General features: G+C 36.0%; 1 protein-coding gene across 4 annotated transcripts in view; it reads left to right on the top strand.

Annotated features, from left to right (window-relative positions):
• The window catches only part of retm (real-time), a 140,483-nt gene that overhangs the window by 43,529 nt on the left and 88,067 nt on the right, over positions 1-8,887 (top strand). The window lies entirely within an intron of this gene.

Below are 8,887 nucleotides of genomic sequence, written 5' to 3'. Positions count from 1 at the left end.
ACCTAAAATATGGAGGTAAGCAAGGTGAGTTCCAGATCAGGGTTAAAGATGACACCCTTTTTCCGCCTTCGAATGAGACCTGTCTGGAAGGGAAACGCGGAGAGGGAGTAGAAAGAAGATAGGTGACTTATCAACAATTGATAACCCCAATTTTGGTTAGGGCTTTCTCTGGTTACGGTTCATTTTCCCTTTGCCTACACACACACACACACCACACACACACACACACACCAAATAGTCTGGCCTATTCTTTACATATTCTCCTCTGTCCTCATACCCCTGACAACACTGAGATTACCAAGATTCTTCTTACTACACTGTAATTGTTCAGTGACCACTTTCCTCTTTGTAAGGGAAGAAGATATCCACACAATTGCAGAAGGAATAAAAGGAGAGGAAACATATGCAGCTATTTTCAGACGATAATGCTAGCTAATAAATATTATCAGCAAAATAATGAGGCTGGTGAAAAGTGTGGAGTCAAGGACAGAACGGTGATAAGAGTTTCTTGCAATCAATTTGAAGAATGATAGATTGAGGCAATAAAAAGGAAATTGATATATTGAGGATTGTTTATGTTTATGCTTAATACTCATCTAGTTCAGAACACTTTATTCTTTATTTATTATTGTTTTATACGATTTATGTAATTTTGAAGGATAGGAGGATAGATGTGAGAGATGCAAGAGAGCGTGCTAGAAATAGGAATGAATGGCGAGCGATTGTGACGCAGTTCCGGTAGGCCCTGCTGCTTCCTCCGGGGCCTTAGATGACCGCGGAGGTAGCAGCAGTAGGGGATTCAGCATTATGAAGCTTCATCTGTGGTGGATAATGTGGGAGGGTGGGCTGTGACACCCTAGCAGTACCATCTGAACTCGGTTGAGTCCCTGGTTAGGCTGGAGGAACGTAGAGAGTAGAGGTCCCCTTTTTTGTTTTGTTTCTTTTGTTGATGTCGGCAACCCCCCAAAATTGGGGGAAGTGCCTTGATATATGTATTATTATTATTATTATTATTATTATTATTATTATTATTATTATTGCATGCTAAGCTGCAACCATAGTTGGAAAAGCAGGATGCTATAAGCCCAAGGGCTCCTACAGGGAAAAATAGCCCAGTTATGAAAGGAAACAAGGAAATAAATAAACTACAATAGAAGTAATGATCAATTAAAGTGCCTTGGTATATGTATGTATGTACATATATCGAAGTCAGAGTTCAGCCATCTGTATAAAGGTGTTTGCTTGGTTGAAATCCAGTCGGTTATTGGCTGCATTTCAAATGTCGTTTGATGAACATCAAAGTTTGCGTGCTTATAACATATACATCATCACCTTGAACGACATCGATGTTGTTACCTTTCAGATATTTCAAGGTCCTGTATTATCATCGATTTTATTCTTCCTTATTGTGAACTTTTCTTTTCTTGTCTTCATATTTTTTTTTTGTCTTATTTTATTGTCTTCTTTTTTTGTCTTCTTTTCTTGTCTTCATTTTTTGTCTTTTCTTGTCTTCTTTTTTGTCTTCTTTTCTTGTTTTCTTTTTTTTTGTCTTCCTTTCTTGTCTTCATTTTTGTCTTCTTTTCTTGTCTTCATTTTTTGTCTTCTTTTCTTGTCTTTTTTTGTCTTTTTTTTGTCTTCCTTTCTTGTCTTCATTTTTGTCTTCTTTTCTTGTCTTCATTTTTGTCTTCTTTTCTTGTCTTCATTTTTTGTCTTTTCTTGTCTTTTGTTTTGTCTTCTTTTCTTGTCTTCTTTTTTGTCTTCCTTTCTTGTCTTCATTTTTGTCTTCCTTTCTTGTCTTCATTTTTTGTCTTCTTTTTTTGTCCTTTTTTTTTTTGTCTTTTCTTATCCGTTCATCTTTTCATTATATTTGTTCCTCGTCGTTTTGTATTTGATATTGCCATCAATTATACTAATTTCTTACCATTGAAGAAATAATCAAATTTTCTCATGAATAACACATTTTATTGAAAGCGACGGGTTAATGAATGCATGAAATGCGTATATGATAATGTCATTAACGATAAACTTAGCACTAATTAGGCTATGTATGGTAAGAGTTAATAGCAAGATATCAGGAAGATCAAATTACTTGTAACTGCAAGTAATTTTCTGAATGTTTGTTGCATTTGAAAATGGTTTTTATGATAATAATAATGATCACTTATTAGTTGTAAGTAATTTGTTCCATTAATATATATATATATATATATATGGTTATGTGTGTATATATATATATATACATATATGTATATATATAATATATATCTATATATATATATATATATATATGTAATACATACATTCATTCATACATTCATTCATACACAATCGTAGGATAGGAATTAAAAATTTATTTTTTATTCTTGATTTGAGTTCCTGGATAAATCTTAAATCTTCGACCAATTTTGTGTGATGATTATGTGATGTCGAGATCTCAAGGGAGGCTTATGACGGTCTTTCATCAAGATTTCGAGTTGATTAAAGGTCCCTCCAAAATTGAATAATAATATTGATAATATTAATATTAGTTATTCTTTATAGAAACTATGTTTTGTGTTTTTACTTTTTAAAAATAAACTTATAAAACTTAGGATAAAGATAAATGTTTATAGGAATAAACCAGTAATTCAGGAATAAAAAAAAAGTCAGAGATCAGTCTGACATTTTCCAAAGAGAAAATATCAAACAGATCTCAACATTTTTTTTATTCGTGGAAAATTAATTATATTTTCTCTGTTCCTCTGATAAACATCTGATTCTTATTACCGAAAAAGAATTACTGCAGTTATAGAAGCGAAACATTTTTTTGTCTCGGACGTTTACCAGAAAACCAATTCCCCTTAAGGGGTAGACTGCAGAAATTACAAATACAGCCAGTTATAATAGCAGTAAAAATTATAATGATAATAATAATAATAATAATAATAATAATAATATTTATCATTATTATTATTATTATTATTATTATTACCTCCCAGCCTGACAAGAGGTAATAATAATAATAATAATAATAATAATAATAATAATAACGTAGAGAGGAGACGTCCCCTTTTCTGTTTCATTTGTTTGATGTCAGCTTCGCCCCAAAATTGGGGGAAGTGCCTTGGTATATGTATGTATGTATTATTACTACTAGCTAAGCGACAACATCTGTTGGAAAAGCAGGATCCTATAAGCCCAAGGGTTCCAGTAGAGAAAAATACCACAACGAGGAAAAGAAATAAGGGAATAAAACTACAAGAGAAATATTGAACAATTAAGAACAGTAACAACATTAAAATGGATCTTTCTTATCCCAACTATAAAAAGAGACTTATGTTAGCCTGTTCTACATGAAAACATTCTTATGCAAGTTTAAACTTTTACAGTTCCACCGATTCAACGACCTTATTAGGAAGACCGTTTCATAACTTGGTCACAGCTGGAATAAAACGTTTAGAATACTGTGCAGTATTGAGCCTAAAGCCAGGCTGACACTTGCACGAAATTTGTGGCACGCATTGTCACGACTCGAGTCGTGAACTGGCGTGAACTTGTCGTGAACAGGCGTGAAGTGTTCGTAAACCCGTCGTGACATCGTGGCATGTCGTGACTAGAATTTTGAAATGTTCAAAATTTTGGTCACGACAAAATTTCGTGACCGGGTCGTGAACTAAGAGCGAACTGTTCGTGAACTCGTCGGGACGATGCGGGAACACTTCTTGAACTCGTCATGTCATTTCGTGTCAATGTGGACAGGTCAGCTGTGATTCTGAGGTAAATTTTTTTTTGTTTTTGATCTTCCAGTTCGTGCCACAAAATGTCACGACTTTGCACGACAAATTCGTGGCAAAAAGTCGTGCAAGTGTCAGGATACCTTTACGATGGAGAAAGCAAGACTCTTAGAATTAATGCAACGAGCATATTTTTATCCCGTGAATAAACCTCCTCCAACACAGCTTCAACATTCCGGAAGTCTACGTTTAGACAAGGCCTCCCCCCCCCTCTTGACTGAGGCCCTTCCCCCCCCCCTTCTCCCCCTACCCAACCGAGGACCTCTCATCTCTCAAAAGTGATACCTTTGACGTAGTCTTTTTTTTTTTCTTTTTGCGCCGATCGAGAGTTCGTTCGTCAAATAAACATCATAGCTCGCGTCTGTTGCAACTCCGAGTTTGTTTGCCAAATATCTTTTCGCATGCTTTTGTCAGTGCAAAGTGCCTCCTTTTGTCGAGTTGAAAAGGTTTGAATTTTTTTTTCATGTTTAATGTCAGAGTGAAGATCTAACGAGAGAGAGAGACAGAGAGAGAGAGAGAGAGAGAGAGAGAGAGAGAGATTTTGCCCCCAGACCAAAGCCAAAGTATTTTGGTGGAAAGAGGTAGAAAGGAAGAAAACTCCCAAGGTTCGCAAGAAAAAGACTGCGTGTGTAGATGAACATTAATGCTTTCGCTGTCCCAGTTTGAATGTGAGCAAAGCTTCTTTTTTCTTTTTGTGAGGGAGACAAAGAGAGAAAGGAATATGAAATAGGAGTGGAGCTTAGGAACCGCTAGTCGCTCTCTCTCTCTCTCTCTCTCTCTCTCTCTCTCTCTCTCTCTCTTGAGAGGAATTGTTGACGTGTAGCCCCGAGAAGTGGCTCGAATCTTTTGAAAGAAATGCAGGGGTTTATGAGGAAGGCAGACTGGACAAACATGAGGTGGTGGTGTTGTTCTTGTTGTTGTTGTTGTTATTGTTGCTCTATGGTGTTGATTTAATACAGTATTTACGTATTTGCAAGGAACGCTCGTTCCTTATTATTGTTATTATTTTTATTATTATTATTATTATTATTATTACAGCCTAAATGAATAATTTTCAAAACTCATTAAGTACTGTTCCTTGAAGGATGTCCATGAAGTTAACTATTTTTAATCCCATCATTATTCTTTCTACACACACACACACACATATATATATATATATATATATATAGTGTGTGTAGAAAGAATAATGATGGGATTAACACTAAAAGACAGAAAAAGGGCTACATGCATACGATGGCAAACTAGAGTATAGTCTAACACCAAGTAAGGAAAAGAAATGGACGTGGACGGCATAAAATGAGAATGACAGACAATAGATAGACATTAAGAATAACAGAATGGGTTTTTAGAGATTGCAAAACTAGAGTATAGTCTAACACCAAGTAAGGAAAAGAAATGGACGTGGACGGCATAAAATGAGAATGACAGACAATAGATAGACATTAAGAATAACAGAATGGGTTTTTAGAGATTGCAAAACTAGAGTATAGTCTAACACCAAGTAAGGAAAAGAAATGGACGTGGACGGCATAAAATGAGAATGACAGACAATAGATAGACATTAAGAATAACAGAATGGGTTTTTAGAGATTGCAAAACTAGAGTATAGTCTAACACCAAGTAAGGAAAAGAAATGGACGTGGGCGGCATAAAATGAGAATGACAGACAATAGATAGACATTAAGAATAACAGAATGGGTTTTTAGAGATTGCAAAAGAAGCAGAGGAAGAAAGAGAAGACGATGGGTTGACGAACTAGGAAAATTTGTTAGTATAAGCTGCCATAAAAAGAACCATAAACAAACGCGAGTGGAAGGACGCCTCAGGCATTTTTTGACACTTATCTGTTGTGACATCGTTACTGTTTTAGAATGATTTATTGTTAACTTGTTCTCATCATTTATTTCCTTATTTCCCTTCCTCACTGGGCTATTTTTCCCTATTGGAGCCCTTGGGCTTTCCCTTTTACCCCCAAAGGACGTACTGGTACGTTTCACAAAAGCCATCCCTTTACCCCCATGGACGTACCGGTACGTCCTTGCAAAAAAATGCTATAAAAATTGGTTTTTCATATTTTTTTTATATTTTTTTTGAGAAAATTCAGGCATTTTCCAAGAGAATGAGACCAACCTAACCTCTCTATGTCAAAAATTAAGGCTGTTAGAGCAATTTAAAAAAAAATATACTGCAGAATGTGCTGGGAAAAAAATAACCCCTTGGGGGTTAAGGGTTGGAAATTTCCAAATACCCCGGGGGTAAAAGGGATAGCATCTTGCTTTTCCCACTAGCGTTGTAGCTTGGCTAGTAATAATAATAATAATAATTATAACAATAATTTGAAAAATTTTGTTGAGAAATTAGAAATATGAAGAAAATGTCCAAGGACGATATCATGTTCATAAACACCCCTTCATCATTATCATGTCTTTCGTTAAGGCTCTTCTTTCGTCTCCTTTTCTTTTCCCAATAATCTTTGTGGAGGAAGAGGCCTCTTTCTAATCAATCAGTCATTCGATCCATCCTCTAATTATCCTCTGCTCGCATCCTCCACCCTCTCCACTCCCCTTCCCAGCTCTTCCCTCTCCCCTCTCCTGCCCCCCTCTCCATCCCCCACTCCCCTTTTCCATCTCGTCCCCCTCTCCCGATTTCGTCACCCTGTTCGTGAATATGATAATTAATGCAAGTGGAACAAGGCCCCATAAGCCTTCTCCAAGATCTAATCATTCCTATTATATCTCTGCTCTGATTCGTGTATTAGCCCCCCCCCTCTCCTCTTTGTGGGGGGGTAAAGTCCCACTTTGTGCTTGTGTAGGAGGTTTTTAGGTGTTACTAAGTGTTGTGGTATAGTTAAGGTACAGTCACTCATATAAGTTGGTGGATGTCCAGGTGTTTAAGAGTGATTTCCATGTCGCCCCTTTCTGGAAAAAAGGTGTCTGGCAGCAGGAAACCGGTCAAATATTAAGTGACTGTACATGTCTGTAAGTTACTTGGTGTTCAGGAAGCAAGAGACCGTGCAGGCATAAGCACAACATTCAAACGGTTCTAGTTATTTTGTCTTACGTTAGATGTTGTGAGACCTCGAGTATTGTTGATTAATTTGCATTATACAGTGCTGAATGGCCTTCGATGCCCCAGTGCTTGGCTTAAGGCCTAAATTTTATATTCAATTCAATTCACGTTGAAACCTCAGTACTCTAGAAGTTTTATTCCAGCTGTTACCAAGTTGTGGAATAATCTTCCTAATCGGGTGGTTGAATCAGTAGAACTTCAAAAGTTCAAAGTTGGAGCAAATGCTTTTTTGTTGACCAGGCGGACATGAGTCTTTTTATAGTTTATTTATGACATATTTGTTTTTGATGTTGTTAATAGTTTATATATGACATGTCTGTTTTGACGTTGTTACTTTTTTTAGAATGATTTATTGTTAATTTGTTCTCTTCATTTATTTATTTCCGTATTTCCTTTCCTCACTGGGCTATTTTTCCCTGTTGGAGCCCCTGGGCTTATAGCATCTTGCTTTTCCAACTAGGGTTGTAGCTTGGATAGTAATAATAATAATAATAATAATATCATTTACGGACATATTTGTCTCAAAGCAAAAGATGAGTTGGTGCTCTGCTGGAGAGGATACAGAAATACAGAAACTTCTTCGTCTCTAGGTACAGGTTACAGTGTCGCACAGTACTGTGATGAACCCTCCCTCCCCAATGACCAGTCCCCCGAAGAACTTGGGCGTTTGTTCCAAAGGGAAGGAGAAGTTCGGGAGATGGAAGGGCACAGACATCTTAATGAAAACTCACTCTCTCAAGGTTTCGTTTCTCTTAATTATTCTGAGTCGGTCCTGGTATTGCTTCTTGGGCTGTCTATTGTTCTTTTGTGGGTGACGCTGCTTTCTTGAACGTGGTTTGGGTTGTTTTATCTAATTAATTTTTTGGTACAGTTTGGATTTTTTGTTCCATTATCAATATTCTTTGGTTATGTGAATCATTAATTGGCTATTATTATTATTATTATTATTATTATTATTATTATTATTATTATCATCTATATATTATGATAGTGTGACGGGCCGAGAGAGGATGTGAACTCAAAGGCAGATTGGAAACGACTGAGTTATATTATTATAGAACACTCTCCTTTACATACAAAACGGCAAGGCAACAGGACATGGCATGTTCGAGAGACAGACAAAGTTCAGAGGAAAACCGGAGACATGATCATTCAGGTTCTTTTTAGTGCGAGGGAAGAGCGCAGATACAAGCATAATATATACAATAGGAATTATGTACAATTGTGTGACACACGGTTGGTACAATAGCGTGTGTGTTATTTATTTTGTGTCACGCTTCAAAGAAAACGGAAATAATTTCATGGTATACTCTTACAAATTCACGCTTTAAAGAAAACGGAAATAATCTCATGGTATACTCTTACAATTTCACATTAGACTTTGATCACTTAACCAAAGCACATCTTATATATAGGTTTTCCCAATTTTGTCTTTAGCACCTGACTTTTTTTTTAATATTAGACAAAAAATTGAGTTCTATCAATTTCCATAACTTAGATTATAAAATTAATCTTAGGACATTATATTCAAACATGTATAGGTTAGGAACAAGATAATTAGTATTAAAAATATCATTTCGTGTAATTTACACAGTTCCGCTAGTTGTTATTATTATTATAATTGCCATTGTCTCCGTCAAGATTATACTTTAGTCTCCCTTTTATTTATTAGTAGAATTACGCAATAATTAATGTTGGTATTTATACCAAAATTTCCCCGATTTTGGGGCACATGACATAGGAACAAGTTATTCAGTGTTGAGAGATATGGTAATGTAACTTTTGGAGATACTGGACCCTATTTTATTTTGGCTGTAGTTAGCTTATCTACGTCATTTTTTCCCACCTCATATGCCGAAGTATTTCGATTTATTACCTTAGGGTCACGGTCAAACAAAATGTCAATAAATAAGCTTCCACAGCGGAGGTCTGCTCTCTGCCGAGTGTGAGTGTTCGTTTGTTTGTGAACAGCTTCCTGGCCACAATTTTAATCGTAGAGTGATAAAACTTGCAGGGATTAACTGTTATGTGAAAAGCTGGAA

The sequence above is a fragment of the Palaemon carinicauda genome, chromosome 26, assembly GCF_036898095.1.
Source record: "Palaemon carinicauda isolate YSFRI2023 chromosome 26, ASM3689809v2, whole genome shotgun sequence".
Taxonomy (NCBI): domain Eukaryota; kingdom Metazoa; phylum Arthropoda; class Malacostraca; order Decapoda; family Palaemonidae; genus Palaemon; species Palaemon carinicauda.
This window is presented reverse-complemented; position numbering and strand designations above follow the sequence as displayed.